This window comes from Rhinolophus sinicus, chromosome 1 (assembly GCF_057876585.1).
Source record: "Rhinolophus sinicus isolate RSI-liver-muscle chromosome 1, RSI-T2T, whole genome shotgun sequence".
Lineage (NCBI taxonomy): Eukaryota > Metazoa > Chordata > Mammalia > Chiroptera > Rhinolophidae > Rhinolophus > Rhinolophus sinicus.
Window position 1 is genome coordinate 184,833,207 of NC_142501.1, and position 26,274 is coordinate 184,859,480.

General features: G+C 36.1%; 1 protein-coding gene and 1 pseudogene across 6 annotated transcripts in view; one reads left to right on the top strand and one right to left on the bottom strand.

The window, feature by feature from the left end:
• SGMS2 (sphingomyelin synthase 2) overlaps nucleotides 1-26,274 on the top strand; it is a 154,833-nt gene that overhangs the window by 103,833 nt on the left and 24,726 nt on the right. The gene's annotated exons all lie outside the window — the stretch shown is intronic.
• Nucleotides 21,289-24,498, bottom strand: LOC148759308 (peptidyl-prolyl cis-trans isomerase A pseudogene; annotated as a pseudogene).

Below are 26,274 nucleotides of genomic sequence, written 5' to 3' on the forward strand. Positions count from 1 at the left end.
GGGTTGCAAACAAGGCAGTGAACAAAACAAAACCCCTGTTTTCGTGGAGCTTTTAAAAAAATTCCCGGTTATCCTCAGCAAACAAATGGGAGAAGGGAGGTACAGAGAACTTGACTCACTCTCAGGTGTCCTGAGGAAACCCCCTTCAAGATGGCAGACAGACACAAATGAAAAAAAGATTGTTGGAACCTGCCTTGGAAGATACGATAAAAGCAATCTTATGCTCTAGTTTAATCACTGCAGAAATATAGAACCTTAATAAAACAACAAACAAAAATGTTGCCAGGTTGATGTAACTTGGGCTTAGAAAAGAAAGAGGGATTACTTTTTAAGTATACCACTTTTATACATTTTTTTCAGATTCACGGATTCTGTCCCAATTTTGCCTCTACCATCCCCTGCCAGCCTGTGCTGTCAGTATCTAATGCATCCTTCCAGTTTCTATGCACAGATAAGCAAGTATGAATATGAATTCATGTTTGCCCCCTTCATAAAGTAAAAGATAGCAAATTGTACTTCTGTGCAAAGTATGTTTTTCTTCTAGTATATGTAGGAGGGTTTTGCACAATAGTACTAGGAGAGCTTCCTCGTTCTTTTTTTTCCTCAACAGTTACAGAGTAGTCCATTGTATGGATGTACCACAATTTAAATAGTGACCTATTGATAGACATTTGGGTTGTGGCCAATCCTTTGCACTTAAACAATGCTGCAGTAAATAACTTTGTACATAGGTTATTCTGCATGGATGTAATTGTATCTGTATAAATTTGCAAAGTCGAATCGCAGGTCATAAGGTGCATGTATAATTTTGATAGATATTGTCAAATTGCCTCCCTGAGGTTTTCTTATTCTCTCTACTGCTAGGAATTTGTGAGAATAACTGTTGTTAGGGTCTGGATTTTTTTCTAATCTGGGAGGTTACATGGTATCTCAGAGTAATTTCAATATAGGAATACTATTCAGAATTTTCAGTGGTATTTTTTCTTTTTAAAGACAAAAAATGCTTAGAGAACTAAACAGGACTAAAATTCAGCTGTTTTTCTTATACAAGAGAACTACTAAAGGCCATCTTAGATCTTCTATAATTTAAAACAATATTTGTCCATATTAAAAATGATACATTTTAAGTACTGAAAAGACAGGATAAAAATGTGTCTCAAACTCATGATATATCTAGGTGATCTACTAAGAGTAAGACGTTTCTCCTATAGTTTGGTCCTGTACTATAGCTGATTGAAATACGACAATGTGCAAAAGTGAGTTATCCCAGCAGGGCTGAGACTGCTCTCCTTAGAAAGTCCTTCTTACAAGTCTGGCCATCAGCTGGCATCTAGGAACTTCGATTTTGGGAGAGTGCCCACCATAATGGCTAACTGTGCCTGAACTGTTTGTGCAAACAATATTGTTTATGCTGAATACCTGCTGGTGTTTGGGAGGAATTTGGGTACATGCCTGGACGCAGGTTCCTATGTGACCAGCCCCAGTAAAAAACCTCGGGCACTGAGTCACTAATGAGCCTCCCTGGCAGACAACATTTCACAGGTGTCACAACTCATTGCTGGGGAATTGAGCCTGGCCTGTGTGACTCCACTGGGAAGCTGGCTCCTGGGTCCCTCCGGTCTTTGTTTCATGAGCCTTTTTCCTTTGCTGATTTTGCTTTGTAGCCTTTTGCTGTAAAAAATCATAGCCATGAATACAACTGTATGATGGGTCCTGAGAGTCTTCCTAGTGAATCATTGAACTGGAAGTGGTCTTGGGGACCCTGACATAATCAGCTTTGCAAAGATTTTAATGCTCTCTCGCAGTATTAGTGGTAAATGACACAGATATTTTTAGTATGCAGTTAATTGATGTTTGGCATTATATCTTGACTTGTAGTCTGTGTTCTGTTGTACAGTGTGTAATTCTTCATATTTCTAAACAGTGATTTAGCATTTACTACAAATGCAGGCAACAAGAAGACTACTGGGTATGGTTTTATGTTTAGTGGTGAATCCACAACTGGTTCTTTGGGCCTCCCAGTGCCTATATTTAGGCTTAAAAGCTTCTTGCTTTAATTTTTTATAATTCAATTATTAGATAAATGGATTTACTCATTCCTTTGGATTCATAACCGCAGGATTTCAGTTAGGCAACCTGATTTCTAAGTATGCCCTGATTCTGAAACTTATCTGCAAACGAACAGTCCTAGAAATTGCACTCAGGACAGCAAATGTTTGTCCAAATAGGACATAAGGCCCAAAGATTTTGAAAGACAGCTTTTTTTTGTATAATTGTATGTTAGGATCTCATTTAAATTTTTTAGATATTCAGATAGAAAACTGAAAATTCTTAAACCTAGAGATTTATTTGTGTCAGCTGCTTTTCCTAGAGAAATTAGATGGCATCTAAAGAGAAGTGTCTGTGTGGTTTGAAATGTCCAATGTTGTCCAGCGTTCTTAATGCTCGTAGTTGACTCGAATGTTTTCGATGATAATAACTAAGATCGACTGACAGTGTGGCTGCCACTGTCTTTTACATATACTACCTCATTTAATAGCAGCCTTACGAGGTAGCTGCTGTTGACTCGCCTTTGAGGCACAGAGGATTGAAGCAACTTGCCCAAAAGTTAAGTGATTTGCTAGAACACGGCAGAAGTAGAACTTGAATTCAGCTCACTCACCTCTCTTCATAGGCTGAGTTCTGCTTTCCCAGGTCAGATGATAACATCTCACTGGTGCTACAGAAAGTTGATTAAATGAAGAACCTTATATATTTACCTTTGAGTGTAGGGATGATCCGGTCATTTTTCTGCTGAGTGTAAGAAATCCTTATCTCTTTGGTTTCTAAGTGTCAGCAGTTGGTAAGTGGGAGCCTTACAAAACACAAGCTGAGCATGTCCCTCCCTGATGCCATTATCCTGGGGGCAAAATCCAAATACCCTAACAAGTATCTTCGGGAGCCAATCTTTCCCCATGTCAGCCAAGCTGTCCTTCCTTCTGTTCTCATACATGCAAACCACATTCTCCTTTGCTCCTTAAGGCTTCTGCACATACTATTCCTTCTGTCTTAAAGAACCCCACTCCCAACTTGCATTTTTCCTCTTCTTCCTTCATATCTGAGTTGAGAGGCTCTTTCTTCTAGGAAACCTTCCCTGACCTTCCTCAACTGGGGAATTTTAAAGTCTTGAACTTTTAATTACCCAGACATTTATTTCCCCGAGTTACGGTTTCCCCAACTACAAGCTCTGTGAGGTGGTCCACCTGGCCATAACACATTCATCTAAATGAAGGTTAAATAAGGTTTTTGGTTGTTTGTTTTTTTTGTTTTTTGTTTTTTATGGTGGCTTTTTCCCCCATTTATTTTTATACTATGACCATTTCTCTAGTAATTTTTAAATGTATTTCTATTTCTTTTTTGCTTTTAATATTTCTATTAGTTTCAGGTGTACAAAACAGTGCAATCGTTATCAATAAGATTTTGAAAGATGAAACAGAATTAGTGGTAATTTAGCTCTCAAAGTACACAAATGCAAGAAAGTGCCCTCACTCTCACAGATGAGGCTCTACTCCCATATAATTATCAGAAAGCTTTAGTTATAGCATGGGAACAAATATTCTTCCTTTGTTACTGAAGCTTGCATTAAGCAGGTAGGCAGCAACAAAATCATGAGTTTAAATACTAAGCTTTCAGCTGGCAGTTTGATTTCCCAAGACTAAACTCTATTTTGAAAATCTGAAGAACGAAGCTGTGTATCCTCAGTTACAGACCTGAACCCAAACATTTCATAGGGTTGCAGCCGATCCACTTATCAAGTATGAACCCCAAAGTGGGAGGCCCTTCTTTAGTCATGATTAGGACTTGAGAATATCTTGGAGAGCAATTCACCCCTCTTCTGTTGCTTGCCAGTAGTAATTGTAACCTGCAATAGCCAGTTCCAGATAACAAGAGTACCTGTTTCTTAAAGGTATCACAAACTTTGGTGGATTTCAAGAATTTTTTAGACATGGAAAGGTTTTTTCCCCCCCTATAACATGTCTTCAAAAAAGAAAATCTGTTGGAGAAGGTAAAGTTTCAACATATGTTTAAGATGAAAATCTTTGCCAAGTAAACTTACATACATCCTCCTTTTATAGCTGTCAAGGTCAAAGTAAAAGTTACATGATTTGCTATACTTTTAATAGTACTTAATAGGTGTCAGATATACTGCAACCCCTGTGTTAGGAGGAATAGTATTTGGTGAGGGGAAGAAAAAAGGAAATTACCTAAATTACATTGTATCCTTCAGTACATTAAATACACTTAGGATTCAGGACTTGCCCGCAAAGATGAGGTGACATTTAGGCATACCTTGACATCTTACTTTCTGCGCCTTTAGCAGGCATGGCTGAAGAGGAGAATAAAGAGAAAAACCCCAGTATCTAGTATGTGTGTATTTGTTTGCATTTGTTTAAACCACTTTTCCTCCCTTGAATACTTAATGAGTAGAAATTACTAAGAAAAATAATGGAGCCCCCAAATATTAGGGGAATAACCGTAACTGGTGGAGAATTTATATGGAATGCAAGCCATTTTTTTTTTTTTTATTCTAGAGTGTTTTGTTCTAGATTTTTAGCTTCTAGAGTGACCTAGGCATGTGTGCTAACTTAAGTTTGAAGAGAAAAATCAGTGAGCTGACCTTAGGCTGACTGTGATATCTGTTTATATTTATTACGGTTTTGGAGGATGAATCCCTTCAGTACTGATGCTGCTTATATGTGGTCGGCAATTCTTACCTGTTACCCTCCCCCCAAAAACAGAGACAGACAGACAGACAGACACAGGTATGTGTATAACAGTTTTTGTGGCCTGAATGGGGCCTACCCCATGAGTCAACCCTCTGAAAAAATTCTTCCTTGACAATGAAGTCATATGCAGTGACTCAGTGCTGTTTAGGAATGCGTTACATTCACTGAATTCAGAAGAGAACTAATTCTTGCAGGGATGGCAAGTTACTTCTATGACACCCTATAATTCCAGTTCCCTTTTGTGTGTAAGAATCCTGTAATTACCTTTTAAAACTTTTCTCCAGAACTCAGTAAGAAAAATAGTGTAGCATATAGTTCGGCTATAAGGGATCTGTCTTCTCCATGTACAGCACAGTGCCCTTTGAATTTCCCTGAGTTGAAAAGCACTGAAGGCGCCTCTGCTCTCAGTGAAAGAACAGTGTCAAGGTTAAGCAGGAAATCGACAGCCTAGTGCTGGGAGGAGGTCATGCTGAATAAATATCGGCCCCATGTCTGACTGTACCTGTGTCTGAGTCGCCATCCTCTTGCCAAACACTAACAGGTTTCTAGGCAACAGGAGTGATTCAGACACTAAACACCTCACCACAGTGAAATGTCCATCTGCAATATTTCCAGGAAATGTTCCTCTTGTAAGTCACTGGGGAGCAGGATAAACATTCACACGGGCACTAAAGCATCAGATGACCCAGAGTTGGTAACTGTGTGTTAGAAGGTGGGGCCGGGGAATGTTTGGAAGGAAGTCACCTCACAGTGCAAACACAGTGCGTGGTACCTGTGGGGAGGAAGGGTGGAGGGCTCAGGGGTGGAATCTCTCCCCAGAAAGACTCATGGAGAAGGGAAATTCATTGCTTTTAGCGGGGGAAAATAGTATATCCCTAATTATAAAAGTAGACCAAGATGTTGGAAAATCACAGCATAGCATAGTGGCTGAGAGCATGAACTCTGGACCTGGGTTGCCTGGGTTCAAATCCCACCTCTGCCCACTTGCTAGATTTCTAGGTTTCCCTTCCCCATACCACAAAGGGGGGTGATAATGGTGCCTACACCAAAAAGTGGTTGTGCATATTAACATGTTAGTATTCAGGGAGTCCTAGCCTCTGTTATCATAAGTTCTGGAGAAGTTATCGTCAGTTCTTCCAGAGTTGAGGTGGGGGCAGAATTGTGAAGGAATGAAGGAAAACCCAAAGATGGGTAAGAACTTTTCAAGGACTTATCTCTTCTTTTATTATCTTGAGAACTGCAATTATAGAAATTATAATTATAGTATCATTTAAGAAACCTCTCCAAAAGGTTGTTAGCATTATGTACTATAGTTAATTCAAAACTAACTTAGGAGCCTTCGTCAGTGGGACAACATAAATACCATATTTTCCGTGTATAATGAGCATTTTTTTGCCCAAATTTGTGAGGGAAAAATAAGGCTGCGCATTATACTTGGGTAGTGCTAATTCCGTATCTATATAAATTTTTTTTTTTTTTTTTTTTTGTAGATGGAAATCAAGACCTTTACTCACATTTTTTTCCCTGGCTGCTGTAGGCCAGCCCTGCAATTGACACTCATCTTGCAAAAAAATATATAAATCATCTGGCCAGGACAGCTTGCTGTGGGTCCAGGTCTCTTAAAGTAGGGGACAATATATTTTGCTCTTTGGCTCACTGCACCTGTTTTGTTTTTGTTTTTTTTGCTTTTTTAATTAAATTTATTGGGGTGACAATTGTTAGTAAAATTACATAGATTTCAGGTGTACAATTCTGTATTACATCATCTATAAATCCCATTGTGTGTTCATCACCCAGAGTCAGTTCTCCTTCCATCACCATATATTCGATCCCCCTTACCCTCATCTCCCACCCCCCACCCCCCGCCCCCGTTACCCTCTGGCAACCACTAAACTATTGTCTGTGTCTATGAGTTTCTGTTTCTCATTTGTTTGTCTTGTTCTTTTTATATAAATGTTTTTAATGCTTTTATTTATGCTTATGAGTTAAAAGTGTAACTCTAGAAATCAATAATGATATCCATATGCAAAATAATACCCTGGAATACAATAATCAGTTTTGTTGAACTTGCGATGAACTTGCAATGATGAAGAGTTCTTGGCCTTCTGTGATGCGTAAATATTGTAAATTTGTTACTGGTACATAAAATTTTTTGTACATTATATCTGTTCTTGTGTTTTGTAATTATTTATTACATAACATTTCTTGTACCATAATATGTTAAAAAATAAATGCTAACATTCCTTTATGATACAAAAAAAACCAAGTACCTAAATGTAAGGAAATAAAATTTTGAACTAAAAAATTAAAATGAAAGATATTTTTTCACTGAAAGTTTGGGCCAAAAACGTGGGTACACATTATACATGGGAGTGCATTATGTGCTGCAAAGCACGGTACATGACACCATTTTATTCAATAACTATAGCTACTTCTTTATTGCTAAAATAATAGCTTCATAACTTAGGTTAACTTTTGGATCTCTATAAAAAATAAGAGAAAAACCTGTTGAACTAAAATTTTCTGACATTCCTTAAAGCCACAATACATAGTGCTTCACTGAATTTAACATTGGAGGTAGAAACCCTGTTTAATATGCAGTCATACCTTGAATAACTTTCTATGAGTGTGGAATGTCAATTTAGGGGGAAATGCTTTCAAGTTTGGTCTGTTTTATAAAGAACCTGGAGTTTTTCCGTTAATTTATATTCTCAGTCTTTCGTTGGAAATCTTTATGTTACTTTATGGAAAACTGCATTAATCATTATTCATAATGAACAAACAACTTCTACTCAAAAACAGAAGAAGCCATAAATAATGCTCCAACTGATTCAAATAAATTTTAATGGAGTTCACTTACTTTGTTTATATTTATTTGTTCAAAATATGTTTGAGGTAGGAATTTGTTATTTTAACAAAGTTCTAACACGTGCTAAGCTGCTTTTCCAGTTATTTGGCTCAGGGGTGTATGTCATGTCTGGGATTAAAATTGCAATAGTCTGCTACCCAGAAAAAAAAAAATCAAATGTAGGATTACTAATCCATTACCAGAGAAGTCTAGTGTTGTTGGTACTGTAAATTGTCTGCTTTAAACATTAATATTAGTGGAATAGATTAACTCTTTATATCAAGATATACAATTTCATATTACTCTGGGTATTTTTATTTCTCAGTTTTAAATATTTCAGAAAAGACCTTTTAAACAATTATTTTAAACATAGTTTATACTAATCTGTATCACGTTATGGCCTAATTTTGAATCTGCATTCATATAATGGTCATTTGGAATAATAAAACATAATGTTTCATTATTTTATATCCTTTCGTGTTAACCTCTGAGCTCACCCAATAACTTTCTGTTTACCTTCATCTAATTAATCATCTCCTGTTCTAGGGGATATGACCTTTCACTTTCAACCTTATAAAATTTTTTTTGTTTGTTTTAATGTCGTATTTCTTCTCTAATAAGCCTGAGATCAGGAGCTTTTCTTCAAGATGTTATTTAATTGACTTCAGTCCTGGTGGGAAAAGGGTTTCTGCATCAGATCCTCCATAATAGATGCCTTCTTACTCCATTCAGATGCCTAAATAGTGAATGGAACCTAATAGATGATTCTTCCATGAATTTATTTCACTTTTCTTGTGGCCTATTCTGACAATGATTTCTGACCATGAGAAATAAAGATATAAGGTAAAACACATTTTGTAGTTGTAATATGCCAATGGCCAATCATTCAACCTAGTCCCTTATTTGAGAATTGTGAGAAAGGTAGGCAGAAGAAACCAAGGACCAAGGAGATTGCTTTAATTCTCATGAAATGGTAGAGTGAGGGTTAGAACCTGGGTCTTCATAAACCCATATGGAGCTATTTCCCATAAATTATCTACATCAACTAAATTAAAATACCAGAAATTTTAAATCTTTAAGGGATTCAATTTCTCACCAATCAAATAAGACCAATCTTGTGCCAGTATTCTGAGTCCCACAATGAAATACCTAGAGCATCTGATGGTTAGTACATTCTTCATCAGTAAGTTACCTTACTCTACTTCTCTTTCTCTGAGAAATGGGAGTTTTGTTGGCCTTCGTTAATTGTTTTTGGTGAGGTTACTAGCATATCTATACTTTCTTTTTATAGAATGATATGTATGTATATAATTTAATATGGCAAAATGTATTAGACATCTGTATAATAAGGAGGTTGTATTAAGTGAGAAAACAGAGACCCAAAGTTGATAAATTACCTACCCAGGAGAAGCCATGGCTTCTTTATGGCCAAATATAGACAAGAATTCTGGTCTGTTAACTTCTGATCCAGGGCCTTGTGTTGACACCATTAATTTTTAAACTTCTTGGCCTTGGAACCCTAATTTCAGCTGAGATTTTGGGTAACCCCCAAAATAAAAGCAGCTCCTCTAGTTGAAGCAAGATAGGGGGCTACAGACATGTCCTCATGGTCTCCCTGAGACACTGCACTGTGATGGACTCGGCGTAGATCACAACAGTGATCTCCCGGTCCCCCATGTCCTTAGAATAACAAACTAAACCTGATCTTGGTCTTATTCTACTTCTCTGGAGCATTTCTGTCCCCTGTATTTGAAAGTGAACGTAAATGAAAAAGTTGGGAGAAAGAGGTGAGTTGATCCGCCTGGGAGTCATAGCTCCAAAAATGCACATTCAGAATAAAATGAAGCAGTTTTCTGCTCCTGTAGCAATAGGATTCTGGAGCCTTGTTTGGAGTTAGGGTCTTTTTCCACTAGATCTTGTATCCCTCTCTTTATCACACCCAGATATTTGACAAATATTAAATTCACATTTGAAAGGCTTTATCACAAATATATGGTAATGGAAGGAGACCTGACTCTGTCTGGATGGTCAGTTCTCCACCCACAATATGCTACATAGATGATGTAATACAGAATTGTACACTTGAAACCTATGTAATTTTACTAACCATTGTATGTGTATGTGTATATATACACACATATGTATCTATACATATATATGTATATATACACATATATATAATGAATATTACTCAGCCAAAAGAAAAAGATGAAATATTGCCATTTGCGACAACATAAATGGATCTTGAGAATATCATGCTAAGTGAAATAAATCTGAGGAAAACAGTTGGGAACCATTTGCTTTCACTCGCATGAGGGATATAAAACTGAAAGCAACAAATGAAAAAAAACAAACAAAAAGTCAGACACAGATGACAATTCAGTGGTTACCAGACGGAAAAGGGTAAGTGGGAGGCAGAAAAGGGTAAAGGGGTCAAACATATTGTGACAGAAGGAGATTTGACTTTGGGTGGTGAACACACAGTGCAATATATAGATGATGTATTTTTAGAATTGTACACGTGAAGCCCATATAATTTTATTAACCAATGTCACCCCAATAAATTTAAGAAAAAGAGAGAGCCTTTCTCTTAAGGAGGCATACTGAAATATTTACAGATGAAATGATATTGTCTCTAGGATTGCTGCAAAAAAATCCAAGGTAGAGGATAGATGAAAAAGATTTTCCATTCCTGTTGTACCTGATGAGATTGTTCACTGCACTATTCTTTCTAATACAACATATTTGACGTTTTCTAAGTTTTTTTGTATGTCTAAATAAGCAATGGACTTTTGACCACAGGGAGCCATTTAAAAGCTTTAAAGAAGTCAATAAAGCAGGAACTGGACTGGGAACAAAACCAGAGAGAAAGGGAGTGCTGCATTCAATGCCTGATCAGTCCTTTCCCCACCGTGGTTGTGGTGCTCCAGTTTCTCCTTGTGAAGAACGTTCATGACTTTGTATCTTCATAGTGGACTGTTCTCTATTATCCATCTTAGCACTTTCACTTTGTACTCTAGTAGTACAAAATACTAATAGTGCCCGATACTCTTAGTACTATGTCAGCTTTCTGTTAGTTTAAAAAAAATAATTTTAATGTATCTTTTTGATGGATGGATTTAATTTGTTGCGGCTATTGATATGTTTGGACGAATTCCTCCCCTCTGCAAGTGAGAGGTGTTTGTGAACTTAGAGAGCAGAGAGGTAATAGCCAGGAGATTAAAATGGGCAGAACCTGGGGTGATTGTCAGGGGAGCAGAGGAGGGAGTTTGAAGCTGAGATGATAAGATTTCCTTTACCCTGAGTCACTGGTGATACAGTTTACAGAGATATTATAAGAAATGAAGGAGGCGGCACACATCTGGTGGAGGGAAATGACGAGTGCAGTTGGGACATGTGTTGTAAGCATCTGCTTTTTCTGTTCTCAGGGCCATGAACCTTGCAGATGGAATTCACTCTTTCCTTTAAAGATACACATAATCCTTTTTGACATCCCGAAGATGTGCCTCTAAAGTGTAGATATTTGTTAACCAGAATGTTATTTTTGGTCCTGTTCAATACAAGCTTTGGAAATGGGCCCCCAATCTTCTAATATATTTATTGCTGCAGATTATACTAACAGGGGATATTTTAGAAGCAAAAAAGCCGCCGCCACCCCCCCAAAAAACCAGAAAACAAATAACTTCTCATTTTATAGGCTATTACTTGTTTCAATTTTTTTAATACAGTTTTCGATGGCATATGTATGTCTAAGAAACCAATTTCAAGTGATCATTTATAGTTAAATATTAGTATTATACTTGTATTTGTATAGGGTCATCAATGAAAATTAGATTTAATGGAAATAAGATTAAATATGGAATTACATCTTTTAGCTTCCTGATGCTAATTGGACATTGAGTTTATAGTGTTTCCTGACTACCTCTTGGCATGATGTTCAGATTTAGAGACAGTGCTTTCAATCATGCTGAGCTCTAAATGTGCTTCACTCCATAGAAAACAGTTCTGACTATAGTTTACTCCCAAGGATAGACCAGTGCTAAACTGAATAGGATAACTACTTCCCTGGTTTTCTATCCACTACTGATTTTTGGAGCTTGGCATTTAAAAAACAAACAAAAAAAAGACTATTCTACTTTTAAAAAAGTTTGTTTTCAGTTTCATCTCTCTACCCTGGACTTATAAAATTCCTAAGTAATATATAACCAGCACCACCCCCACCCCCATTTTATGATCATTATTTGAATTTTCACTCTTACTTTTATTTGTATATGGCTTTACTAAATTTCCAATGTTATTTCAGGCTCTTCTCTAGTTTATAAGTGTTTTTATTGCTCACTGGTCTTTTTAAGTGACTTCTGGTTGGAAAGGGGGAAAAAGTTACTTAGTTAAAAATCCCTTGATGGTGGGAGCCATCCTTTTCTGCTACTTTCCGTAGCACTTAAAGCCCCGTCTGCACAGACGGTCGGTCAGAAATAGTTCTGTCCTCTGTGTTGACTGGCCATTTATTTGCCTTACTGTCCAGGCTTCCAGCAGTGATAGAACAGTTGCCATGTGTTTATCCCTTGAGTACTGCTTATCTTGAGTTTGGTCATTGTGTTTCATTAAACTCGGGGTATGGTTTTAAAAGTTTTCCATATCCACTTATTTAAGATAAAATTACAAAATTTCTGCATTGAAATTCAAATTGAATCCTGAAACCTCATTAGATATTTGATAGCTTCAATTTTTCTGTTTCCACATAATGTCTTTGTATTTATTCTTCCTGTGTTTACGATATTGCATCTTTAACCTTTTCTTAAAAGCCTCATGAGAGTCAAACATTCCTTAGAAGACAGCACTGCGGTGATCAATTATATAAAAGTCCATTATGACCAATATAATTAGAGTATTATGCACACATTTTTTGGATCTATTAGAAATGGAAAAAAACTCAAAGGCAAAACTCGATAATTGAGTAAGTATGGGAACATTTTCAGTGGAATCCTTTTTTAGTATTCGAAAGTTATATTTGTACAGATTTCTACAAGCTGATTTCTGTACTTGGGTCTTAGCAAGTTAAAATATAGATATTCTTTGGACTCGACAATGCTCTGATTTTTTTTTCTGGTAATGAGTATTCATTTAAAATGTTTAAATTGAATTTTACCTCATAAACCTGGTGATCCTAGTTTGAATAGTCCTCCTGTTACTCTATTGTCCCATCTTGCTTTATTTTCCATCTTAGCACTTTTAATTTTTTTGTTATTATTGTTCATGTTATATGCTAGCAGAATGTAAGAATGAAGGAAGTGACTTTTTGCAAAATTATTGTATCCCTACCACAATGCCTAGTACAGAGTAGGTACTCACTAAATATTGTTGAATGAATAGCTATCTTTCATTTTTTAGGCAGTAAAATCAAAACACGTTGCTTATTTTTTTAATACAAAAAGGTAAAAAATAAAGTAAATGTTTCATGTAATAGCCTGTCTCCCCAAAAATGAGACCTTGCCGGACCATCAGCTCTAATGCATCTTTTGGGGCAAAAATTAATATAAGAGTGGGTCTTATATAAGACCCGGTCTTATATTATGGTAAAATAAGACCGGGTCTTCTATTAATTTTTGCTCCAAAAGACGATTAGAGCTGATGGTCCAGCTAGGTCTTATTTTCGGGGAAATACGGTATTACGTTTCCAGGAACCATGTAATTTATCTTAATAAAATTTCCCCACAATAAAGAATCGTGCCCTGTGCTATATACCTGAAACTAATATAAAATAACATTGAATGTCAACTATAATATATATATATATATATATATATATATATATATATATATATAGTCGCAGAATGTAAACTATAGCCCATGGAAGATAGTCAGTGGTATTGTAATAGCTATGTACAGTGTCAAGTGGGTACTAGATTTGTTGGGATTGTCACTTTGTGAGGTGTGTAAATGTTTAATCACTATTGTTTTGTACACCTGACACTAATATAAAAAAAGAAAAAAGAATCGTGTTATATTTAGCATTTTGCAACTTATTTTCTTCATCTAACATTGTATGATAGGATTTCATGTACAAATAAAATGCTTTTGTAATTTAACAAGTCCCATCTTGATGGACAGTGTAGTCTTAGTCTTATAGGTCCAGAATTATTTATCTATTGTGTCAAAATCTAAACTTCTAAAAACGAAAGTCCCCTCCTTCCTTACTTGACTTCTTCCTTCCTTCTCTACTTCCCTTGATAGCCTTTGGTGTCAGCACCCTTTTTGAACTAACCAAAAGTTCTGTATAGTCTTTATTCATCCAACTTAAAATGGATATATCCATATGTCTCATTTGGATATATTAATGTTTGAATATCTGGTGTTTCTAGATCCAGCAAGGTGGTGGTGGTGAGCTGTGTGACCTAATACATGGTATATGTACCTACAGTCTTCCTGAAATGCAAAGTTCTGAATTTTATAATGCACCTGTTCAAAAAATTCTAATTGGCGAATTGGGAAAACAATTTTTTCAAGCTTATGGAATTATCTTTAAGATAAATTCCTAGAAGTGAATGAAAAGTAGGTAATACATAGTTTTTGAAATTAGGGATAAAATACTACTTTTTTAAAAAAGATATGGTCACACAATGGGATTTATTGATGAGGTAATACAGAATTGTACACCTGAAATCTATGTAATTTTACTAACAATTGTCACCCCAATAAATTAAAAAAGATAATAAAAAAAAGATATGGTATTAGAATTTTGGAACACGTGGGATTGTTATTCAATAATGCTTTAATGGACTTTTGCAAACTGGTTTAAATTAATGTTTCCAATCATTCTTTCAATTTTTAAAAAAATAATTTATATATAGCATCTATATACTCTTTTGAAAGCCATCATTTATTTAACTAATCATTTGGTAATTTTAGCTTATATCCAAAGTTTTGTTGTCACAGAAAGCAGAGGACAGAAACTATTAGCTGATAATGAGTACAATAAAGCAAAAATCCACCAAATATCAGGAAAATTTTTTTTAGAGTACCACACAAGCTTATTAAAACATTCTTGATGCACAAAAATTACGTTTACAAAAGAAGACTTCGGGATTTGCTTTTATTTTATTTTATTATTTTCAGGTGTACAAAGCAACATAATAGACATTTACACCCCCCACAAAGTGATAACCCCCTCTCCCAAGCTACTACCCCTCTGACATCTTATATAACTGTTACCATTGACTATTTTCCTTATGCGATACTCCATATCCCATGACTATATATATATATATATATATATATATATATATATATATATTTTTTTTTTTTTTTTTTTTTTTTTTTTACATACATATATATAGAGATAGATAGATATACTTACAGTTGACATACACTATTATTCTTCTTCAGCTTCATTGTACAGAGCAGTGGTCAGGCAGCTACATAGTCTGTGAAGTGATCCCCTTGATAAGTCCAGTGCCCAGCTGGTACCTTACATAATCTTTACAACATTGTTGATTATATTCCCCATACTATATTTCATGTCCCCATGGCTATATTGTGACTACTAATTTGCTCTTTTTAATCCCTTCACCTTCACCCCATCCCCTCTCTCCTCCCATCTAGCAACCAATAATTTTGAGGGGTTTTCATTTTTGACTGAATTATCTTCTCCGTCAAATCTGATTTGGCCTAATTCTCTGCCATTTGCAAAACAGTTGGTTTTGTTCAGGGAAACACCCCCAAATAAGTGACTGTTTTTGTTTTGTAAATATTGAGTGACATCCATTATATGGAAAGGATTCATTTATAAAGCAGTTCCTCACCCCTGTCCTGCCTATAAACCCTGCAGAAAGCACCGCGTTTCACGAAAATAAGACCTAGTCGGACAGTCAGCTCTAATGCATCTTTTGGAGCAAAAATTAATGTAAGACCAGTATTATATTATTATGTTATTTTGTATATTATATTATATTGTATTATATTATACTATACTATATTACATTACATTATATTATATATTATATTATATTATACCCGGTCTTATATTATAGTAAATCAGACCGGGTCTTATATTAATGTTTGCTCCAAAAGATGCATTAGAGCTGATTGTCCGGGTAGGTCTATTTTCAAGGAAACATGGTATCACACTTTAGCACAATTAAGACTCTTCTTGAAAGTAGACTCTAAGAACTAGCTTAATTGTACAGAGGGTGCCAAAAAAATGTATACATATTTTAAGAAAGGAAAACTGTATTAAAATTTTAATAATATATACTGACAACAAAAGATGAATACAAGTCATGTTTTACTTCTGCAATTACAAGAGGTGCTCAAAGTGGTTACCATCAGCGTCCAGACACTTCTAATTATGGCGAACTATTGCTTGAGCAACATTGACCAAAGTATCCACTTGTATACATTTTTTTGGCACCCCCAGTATATGGGTACTCCAAGTTAGAGCTGTGACGTCCAAATAGTTAATAGTTTATCAGACTTTCTCAAGGCTTTTCCAAAACAACATTCTAAATATATATTTTTTATTGCAATTAATTGAGGCTGAGTTGAAAACATGAATAGAAATTTCAGTTAATAAAGGCTTCTGTAGAAGCAATAGCAGCAACTATACATGGTTTCTGATACTTCTAGCTGTAACACATTTATAATGAAAATATTTTTAAATGTGGACTCGACACAAATGTAGGAAGGAAAAGAAATCTCATCCTCCTACCACTGGGACAACCATTCTTAATATTTTACTGTATTTGTGCTCTGACTTTTCTGTACATGCATTCTTTACATACTTGAAATTGTACAAAACACAATACCATTTTAAAACAAAAGCACACTCTCCCTATTTAACTCTGTCAATGCTTTTATAGTTAAGATAGCCATTAGTATTTTCCTGATTATAAGAATGATTAATGTGGAAAATTAGAAAATGCAATCCAGAATAAAGAAAAAATAAAAACCACCCATAAATTCATCAAGTAGTGTTAATATTTAGTATTTTTTTCTTCAGACTCTTTTCTATATATGTAATATACGTCTTTACATTGCTGAAATCATAACTTGTAATTTCCTTGTCATTAAAGCCTTAAACATAATTTTAATAAACTATTTGACAACATTTTTGTATGCAGATGCAAGGGTGAATACTGTTATCACAAAAACTTAGGGAAAAATAGGAAAGTACAAAAGAAAATAAAAATAATGGGTAAATCCTACCACCAGCATTAATAGCTGATATTCTTTTGTATATATATTAATTGATCTTTCTTAATGCATACATTTACATTTTTACGAAAACGAGAATATAGTGCTGTTTTTTAAAACAATAAATCTAATATATTTCATGGATACTTCTGTCTCCTATTGGAGACATGTAAATTGTTTCAGTGTTTTAGCAAGTGTATTTTTAGATGTTTTTTTCTGTACTGAAAACATGTTCCAAAGTAAATTCTCAATAGTAGAGTTATTATATCAAGAGGTACAAGCATTTTAAAAACTCCTCATGTTTAATAAAAGAGAGACAAATTTTGGAAAAAATGGTACGAATTTATGATCCTACCAGCAATTCATTGCAGATTTTATGCTGCTTTCGGATTATAGTGTAAATTACATTTTAGTGTGTTTTGTTTCAAGGTAACCTTCCAGTGTTCTTATCTATGGTTTATAATAAGGTAGAGGCTTATATGTTACTTTGTCAATGAGACATTCTTAGGAAGTTTTTGTTATTAATAATTGGGAGATTTTTAGTCACAGGAACTCTTGCCTAGGATTTGTCATAGGAGGTGCAGGGGAAATCAGCTCCAAACAGAAAGGAAGGCAATGATTTCTGGCTATGAGACTGGGCCCCAGCAATTTCATCCACTACTTCTGTTTCCTTGCCTGTGCATTCTCCACGCACTTCCTGGATATCCCAGCAAAAGTTATTCTCTGTGCCTCTTGTCCCTTTCTGTGTTCTCAAAGTGGCATGTGAGGGTGGACTTCAAGGATTAGGTTCCTGAAATCAGCAGCCCTTACTGCAAAGAATATGAGAATGAAAAGCTGACTTAATGTGGGAAGAACGTTGAGAGCCAAGGTCCCACGTGAAAGCCTTGATTAAATAAATAATCATAATTCTATTTTGTATATTATATATGTAGACTTTTTATACTTACGTTATAATTATTTATTTGATAATTTACATATAACTAACAATTTCTGCTATATAGAACATGTGACTCTTTTTACATGTTAAATTAATTTTAATTATAGATGTGTTTACTGTTGCTATGGTGGAAATGTTTCAGTAGAAGTAGAGATTTTCAGTACTGTGTGGCTGTGTAACAGCATGTACCCCTAGTCCCTACCCCAGTTTGGTTTTCCATCCAAATATCTGTGGCTCTCTTGGTTTTAATGACAATGATTGATGCTCAGCTCCAATGCTTCTCTGCGCCCCAGGCTGTAAGCTGACTTTTTTACAGAATACGTCTTACTTTGTGACCCTAAGAGCCCTTTAAGTGCAGCAGTCATATCTATTTTTAATTTTCTACGTTTTCTTTCTCTTTTAAGTCTTCACTGTAAAAACTCTTACATAGTCTGGTATCCCTTTTCTTTTCCAAACTCTTTTTTTCTCTTTTTCTCATTATCTCCTGGAGGGATAGCTTGGGTATATCGAAACTAAATTTCTGAAAGAAATGGTATTCCTGCAAGAAATCCAGAGCAAGATATATGGATCCTGTTCCAGGTTTTTGCTTAAGGGAAATGGGCAACTGGCTAAGGATTGCAACAAAATTAATGATGTGCAAACACTCACTCTGTGATCTTTATTATGTCAACAGCTACCTATGCTTTGGGGTGAAGTGTTCAAGTTCCAGACAGGGGACATTTAGTAGAGTAAGGCAACAAAAGACACATTTGTTTATTAGAAACTTCGCTTTGCAACTTTGTCAACCAGCACAGTTGGTCACAAGTGGAAAAAGTCTCGAGTGAGCTGTACGCTCTTTTTTTTTTTTTTTTTTTTTTTAAGATTTTATTGGGGAAGGAGAACAGGACTTTATTGGGGAACAGTGTGTGCTTCCAGGCCTTTTTTCCAAGTTAAGTTGTTGTCCTTTCAATCTTAGTTGTGGAGGGTGCAGCTCAGCTCCAGGTCCAGTTGCTGTTTCTAGTTGCAGGGGGCACAGCCTACCATCCCTTGCAGGAGTCGAACCGGCAACCTTGCGGTTGAGAGGACGCACTGCAACCAACTGAGCCATCTGGGAGCTCAGCAGCAGCTCAGCTCAAGGTGCCATGTTCAATCTTAGTTGCAGGGGGCGGAGCCCACCATCCTTTGCGGGACTTGAGGAGTTGAAAGGGCAACCTTGTGGTTGAGAGCCCACTGGCCCATGCGGGAATCGAACCGGTAGCCTTCGGAGTTAGGAGCATGGAGCTCTAACCGCCTGAGCCACTGGGCTGGCCCTGTGCGCTCTGTTTTGAGAGAGAAATACATCAAAACATTTTGACATAGCTGAAGGCTCCTGGATCATTTGCTCTTGCTAAAGACACCGGGACTTACTTCTAAACAATCTTATATTCCCTTTACAGACCATAGGTCTGTTGGCAGTCATTCTGAATACCCAGATACTTAGCCACTAATATTTCCTAACAATATTTAACTACTATGATGTATAAACCAAATTTGTTTCATTCAAATGATTTTTTTTAATATATAAAGTTTCTGGGTGAAAATTGCAGAAATAGACACTTTGTCGCAGTTTCTTTAATTTATTAGGATCAGTGAAAATTCAATAGATAAATATTTTACAGCTTTACTTCAGAAACCAAGGTAACAGTCACTCTTATTTCTTAAAATCGTTAAAATGGCATGCTGTTAGACTCAGGAATTTAATCTTTTAAGGTACTGTTTTGCTGCCTCTTCATGTGTGCTCTTCCTTGTGTTGGATTGGGTTGGAGAATCTAGGTCCCCTTTCATAGACCCAAATTTAGGAAACATAAATCGCCATCAATAGGTTATTTGCAGAAACCGAAGCCTAGCTTGGTCAAATAAATGCTTTTGAGAGACAAATAATTTATTCAAATACGACGCAGCAATTTAAATTCTGGGAGAAACTAGAGCCAAATACACTGACCTTAATGGCTTTGGAGTTGCTTTTTATAGCCTCATACCATTTGAAAGCAGTGGCTTATTCTGCCAGTCATGTGAAAGCCGCTCTAGAAAATATACACAGCCCTGTGCTTTTTGATGGAAGCTGAAAATAGCACGTACCATATATGAGTGGAATACATTCTTTATTACTCCATTTGTAGAACATTTTTGTGGTTGGCATAGGAGAATAACAAACGTAGGCTTTTACATAGCTTTCTAGATCTTCCATGGTCCCTTTCCTTTCCTAGTTTTTCCTTTCTTTAGGGTGAAAATTATGCTCTGCCTTGAGGACCCAGATGGGCTGAAGTTTAGGACTTTCAGACACACAGTTGTCTAGCCATGTTCATGCTCCCCACTCCCCTTTGCCCTCTGCCAAGGCCTGTATAATACCACACCTAAATCACAAAAAGCAGATGGCGCTAACCTGCCAAAGGGGCAAATTCTAGAACCTTCCTTCTCCTTAATGTCCCATGTTTAATTCTGGCTACCAGGAAGTGCTCCCTAAATCTCTCAGGCTGTATTAAGCTATTTCTTGAATTTGTGTTGTTGGCACAGGGCATTAAGCAGAACTGTAATAAACCAATAACCTATATTTTACATACACATCAAAATGCCTGATTCTAGACATTGGAAGGAATTTTTGTTAAAGTATAGCTACAAGGAAATTGTGTTAAAGTATAGCTATGTGTCATTTCCATAGCAGCACTGGGATTGAGTAAGCTTCCTGTACATCTACGCTTTGCTATAACCACGACATGTACCAACCACCAGCGCCTGGTTAAATGTTTCCCCTATTGGCTCTGCTTATGCCTCCACACTAGAGGACGGTTATTTAACTCCTTTCTATTACCTTGCTTAAAGGTAATTTTACTTACGTCGCAAAACAAACTGGCAATATTCTCTTCTTAATGCACTAGTAAACAGCAAGCAAAGTTTCAAGATGACATTTGAAAACACCCATTTAAGTAGCCTGTTTATATTATTCTATGCAAACTTTTTTTTGAAATTGTATAAAATAATACACAGCTTGGTCACCATGTGGTAGATGGAGAACCCAATAGGTATATTTCTAAATAATCTGAAGGTCATGGAATAAAGGAGCTTTATTAATAAAAGTAGAGAATTGTGAAATTATTTTGAAGGAACTATTCTTTTTTCTTCTTCTCATTTCTTAGCATGGTTTTCTTATGATAAGCTATGCTTCCCAATCGAAACACATTTTTGTGGACGAGGAAATATATTATTGACCCTGAGATGGTGATCTGTTTACTTCCTTAGAATGAGATCTCTAACATCATTTAGAAAATATTACGTGGTTTGGGGAGGCTAATATTAAGCTGTTAGACTCGGCTTCTGCTTCTCTCTCTTGTTAGACTAGCCACTGTTCTGAAGGGAAAATATAAGCTCCCACATCAGACTTTCTGGGTGATGAACACACAATGGGATTTATAGATGATGTAATACAGAATTGTACACTTGAAATCTATGTAATTTTACTAACAATTGTCACCCCAATAAATTTAATAAAACTAAATTTAAAAAAAAATAAGCCCCCCCCAAAAAAAAAATATTAAGTAGAGTGTTTTTCAGAAGCTCTCACTTCAGTAGGTAACCTGTGCAGACTCCTGTTCCAGAGTATTCAGCATTAAAACCTACGGGAATCCGTTTCTAGGTATGTAACTCTTTGAGGTATACAAGGCAAGTGAGGAATGCAGAAGCAGATAGCATCACTGTTGTTGAGTTAGGCTGTTAGATGGAACATTTCTGATAAAGCCTCCAGGGTGCTTATGCTAAACAAGTGCTGGCTGCTTTTGTTTGACCATTAAATATGGAGCAGGTCATACCAGTTGTGTGGAATGGTTCTAGTGACCAAACATCGATTTTGGACGGTTTCTCTTGAATTGACAAAATTACAGTTCGTATTATTAAAAGTACAAATGTCTGTTTAAATTATAGGGGACTTCTTATGCTCACCTGCTAAAGTAGATAAGCATTTAAACACAAAGATAAGCCTTCAACCCAGTTTATTCTCTGAGGCCACGCGTGCATTACACATCACTGGCAGGCAGTAAATTCAGAAATGAGTAGGGAAGTAGAAAATTCCAGCCTAGTTCTTTTTGCTAAATACTGAAAACGTCTAGATAAAAGAGGAAGAAACCACCTGGCATTCTCCCCACACCTACCCTCGGGAAATTCTCTATGCTCTCCTCCACATGTCAGGAATGGAGGTGTGAAAAGGGTTTGGGGCAAGCATTAGCCAGCATTTGGGAAAAGAGCATGATGTGACCCCAACTCGATCCCTTCACCCTAAGACCCTCTAATTTAGAGTATCGCAAAGGAAATTTAAAGGATTATTTTAAATATTCCCTAATCTTTGACCTCATTTTACAGCCCTCTTCTATCTTTAGGGTCTCTGTCTGGGTTTATCTGTCTGTCTGCCTGCTTATCTAATCCATCTAGTCTATTGATTTAATCTATTTATCTGTCTACCCAACTCATTTAGTCTTTTCTTTATTGTTAAATTGTCTTTCCCTGTGATTCTACCTCTCTCTAAGATTCCTCGCCTCCTTTTGGAGAGCTTCCTTCCCTCAACCCCAGGGATGCAGTTTTGTCTTCCCAAAATACACTAATCAGATCTGATCATTGGAATTCTCCAGGCACCAGTAAACAGGTTAACAGCTAAGAAAGAGAAGCCAAATTTTAAAACATCCTATGGAACATTTTTCAAGTCAAATTTTAGTGAAGGTACTTTATTGCATCAACCTTAGTTAAATCAGAAACAGATACCAGCCACCTATTCTATCCTCTCAGTACGCTGCATTCTAGAGATGTTCCACCTTGTGAAACACTCCCAGTCTCATTGTTTTCAAATTTGCACAGCTAATATTTGCTCTGTGTAAATAACCACTCATTTCAACAAATATTGAATTGCCTTTTAAAGTGGCTAATATTTTTTTTTTTTTTTTTTTTTTGGTGAGAAAGAAGACAGACCATCTTTTTTTCCTTTTAATCCAACTCATAGTAAATTTTGATACGTTCTATTAGAAAACCCATCAGTGTTTTGTCACTTTGTATTATTTAGTTATAAGTTTATTTTTGGAGCACAGTTTACACAAATTTTGTTAAACAGTTTGCTTTTCGTTGGCTGGTTCTTGATCTTGTCTGTAGAAAACTCAGAAATGTGTGTTATTTCAGAATCACTGCTAAAGAAGTTCTCATCTGTTAAGTACAACACTTTAAAGGGAAAAGTGAGCCTGGAATGTAATAACAGAGTATGGGATATTTCTTGGTTTTCTAATTCTTTAGAAGCAACTGATCTCAATCTTCCTTTTTAAAAAAAAAAAAAATAACACTTTAAATGAATTATAACGTACATACTTATAAAATGCATTTGTTTTAAAAGGGTGTGGTGAAATGATTTTTAGTAAATTTACAGAATTGTGCAACCATTGTCATTATCTAATTTTAGAACATTTCCATTACCCCAAAAAGAAACTTCCAGGCTGTTTTCTGGCACTAATTCATTCCTACCTGCCATCCCAGGCAACAACTATTGATAATAGGCTGTATCTTTCTCTTATAACAACTGGATTTAGAGCTAATGTCAAAGCTACCTTCAAATGGGATAGTAAATGCAGCCACTGGTAGCTGATTTTTCATTTCTATCTTTACACTAAAACAATGTTTTTCCCCAATCTATTCTCAGAATAGTGTCACCAAGCTATCTTACAAGCCTGCCCATTTCCTTAATTTAAATCTATCATACCTAGACAGATGTGGGACCTAGGGGCAGTATAAAAACTTGTAATGATCTGCCAAGGACTCTTTCCCATGTTACTTTTGTTGGAAAAGTATTTCTCAAATATACAGGATAATTTTTCAGTAAGCGGTGTATCTTTTTGTCAGTTTTCAGAAACTTTCTAGTAAAATATTTAACAAATTTAGTAGGTGCTTCTGAAATAGAATTTCATGCCTCATAAGGCCCCTTGTGTCAATAAGCGTGTTAGTGCTTAACGCTTTTAGAGGGAAGGTTTTTGTGTGTTTGTTTAGCTTTCATTTCATAATCATAAACTTAACTGCAACTCAGTTAGACTTGGAGGGGAACAAGGAAAATAGGGAACCCAATGAACTGCAGTTCCGAGGGTGCTCTCTGGAGCTACAGAAGGAATGGGCTGGTGGTTACAATAAAACAAGTCAAATTCATCAGAGTTGTCCGCAGTCTGCAATGGGGATCTTCTCGCTCGTCCTGCCATTCCTGGACCCAAAGTGCTCCATGGCTTCCACAATATTCCTGCCATTTTTCACCCTGCAGCAGACCCCATCCAAAATCTCAGCCTTGGCAGTGCAGATGAAAAAGCGTTTGCATTGGGTCCAGCCTTTGCCATGGACAAGATGCCAGGACCTGTATGCTTCCGGATGAAATTCTCATCATCAAACTTCTCCCCATAGATGGACTTGCGCCTGTGCCATTATGGCATGTGAAGTCACCACCCTGGCACATAAATCCCGGAATCATTCTGTGAAAGCAGGAACCTTCATAACCAAATCTTTTCTCCCCAGTGCTCAGAGCACGAAAATTCTCTGCTGTCTTTGGAACTTATCTGCAAACAGCTCAAAGAAAATGCAGCCCAAGGGCTCGCGGTCCACAGCAAGGTCAGAAGGACAACACGGTGGAGTTGACATGGCTGGACGTGGGAGGCTCTGGGTTGGTGGCATCTGGGAGGCAGCCAGGAAGATTTTTATAAGCAAGTTAAACTCTAAGAATGTTAATAAGTAAAAGCCTACGATGTTTTGGTCTCAGGAAAAATTTTATGGACATGAAATTTCTTAGCTAAATTGGACCCTGTTAACATAAAGTGATATACCTATATTATAAATTTAATATGGGGGCTTATTTGTAACAGTAACTATAATTAAGTGGCACACGTGGGTAACAAGCAAATACTTAACAGGCTTGTTTTCCCTTCTCCCCCACAAGGGAGGTGAATTATACATTACATTTTTTTCTTAGTATATATTAATTTCTACAAAATTCCAAAGACTGAAAAAACGCCTCTAATATTATCTAGAGGACTTTCTTGTGTATTTGTGAATCTCCGGGAGAAAAAGTAATAAAGCTGATAACTGATTGTCTCTTAACCTTTCTCACTGACTGTATGTCGCCCTCTAACATGTGGTGAATGGTACCAGAGGGGTTGGTGTGCCATTAAAAAGCAAGGTTCCTGAGGTCAGATTTCGGGTTCAAATCTGGGCTCTGCCACTTTCTACCTGTTTGACCGTGGGCATCTTACTTTATCTCAGTTTCTTTTCTTTAAAATATTCCCTAGGGTTGTCATGAGGGTTAATTAGATAATACACAAAGCACGCAAAGTAAGTACACGTACGTAACATTTATTTATGGCAAATGAATGACATTTACTGAGAACTGTTTTTTTTTTTTTTTACAGCTATTTTATTCTACATGACTTTTTAATGGCTTTCTGGTGACAACTGAGTTTTCTTTTTTAAGATCTGAGAAAGCTTTTGTGTCTGTGAATGAACCCATCAGCTGTTTGTTTTCATTGATATTCAATTCAATAAAATTCTGTTTCAAAACCTAGTTTTTCTTAAACCTTTGAGCTCAATGTATAAATCTCTTTTATTCATTTTTTCAATTTGTAAAATTAGAAGCACGTTTTCTTTGATCAGTGTTTAACTTCCATCTTCAACAGATTACATTAAAGTAACAGATTACATTAAAACCCATATATAAACTTAGGGGTTTCCTTTAACTATAGGAAAAGCTTACACATTTCCTATAGTTAAATGTGTAAACTGTATTTACACATTTAATGCATTATCTTCTTCACCACTTCAGATGTACAACCAGGCCGACACACAAATCTAGCAGCAAAGAATTTCTAAGCCCTTCCACCAGAACTTCTGTCTGTGCTCAATTTCCTGCAGGTTGCAATCAGAGAGCTGCAGTTCAGACCAGCTGCAGGACAGTATCACGAGTTTCACACCTGGACCTGTTCTTACAGCCTTGACTATCTGTCACGTGGCCCCTTCCCCTGTTTTTACACCATAACCTCTGATATGAATTATTGAGATTCTACATCTATTCAGATCTAAGTTTCTACTTAATTGGATATGGCACCCTTCTTATATACTATGTATATACTTATCTCGCGGTTTTATAGTTACTATAGGAAAACACAGGTTTTTATCTAGTGATCACCTTATCCTCCTTTATATGTTTTGTATAAAGATAGCCATGATTTTTTTTTTTAATTGACGTTTATTGGGGTGACAATTGTTAGTAAAGTTACATAGATTTCAGGTGTACAATTCTGTATTACATCATCTATAAATCCCATTGTGTGTTCACCACTCAGAGTCAGGATAACCTTAATTTAGTTAACTAATATCCTGTCATTGGATTTAGGCCAATTCCAATTTTCTCATAGATAACTGTGTTGAAAGCATACTTTTAGAAATACTTTTTTGTACATCCTTACTTCCTTTGGATAATTCACAAAATAGAATAACTGGGTGTCATTACCCCAATATAA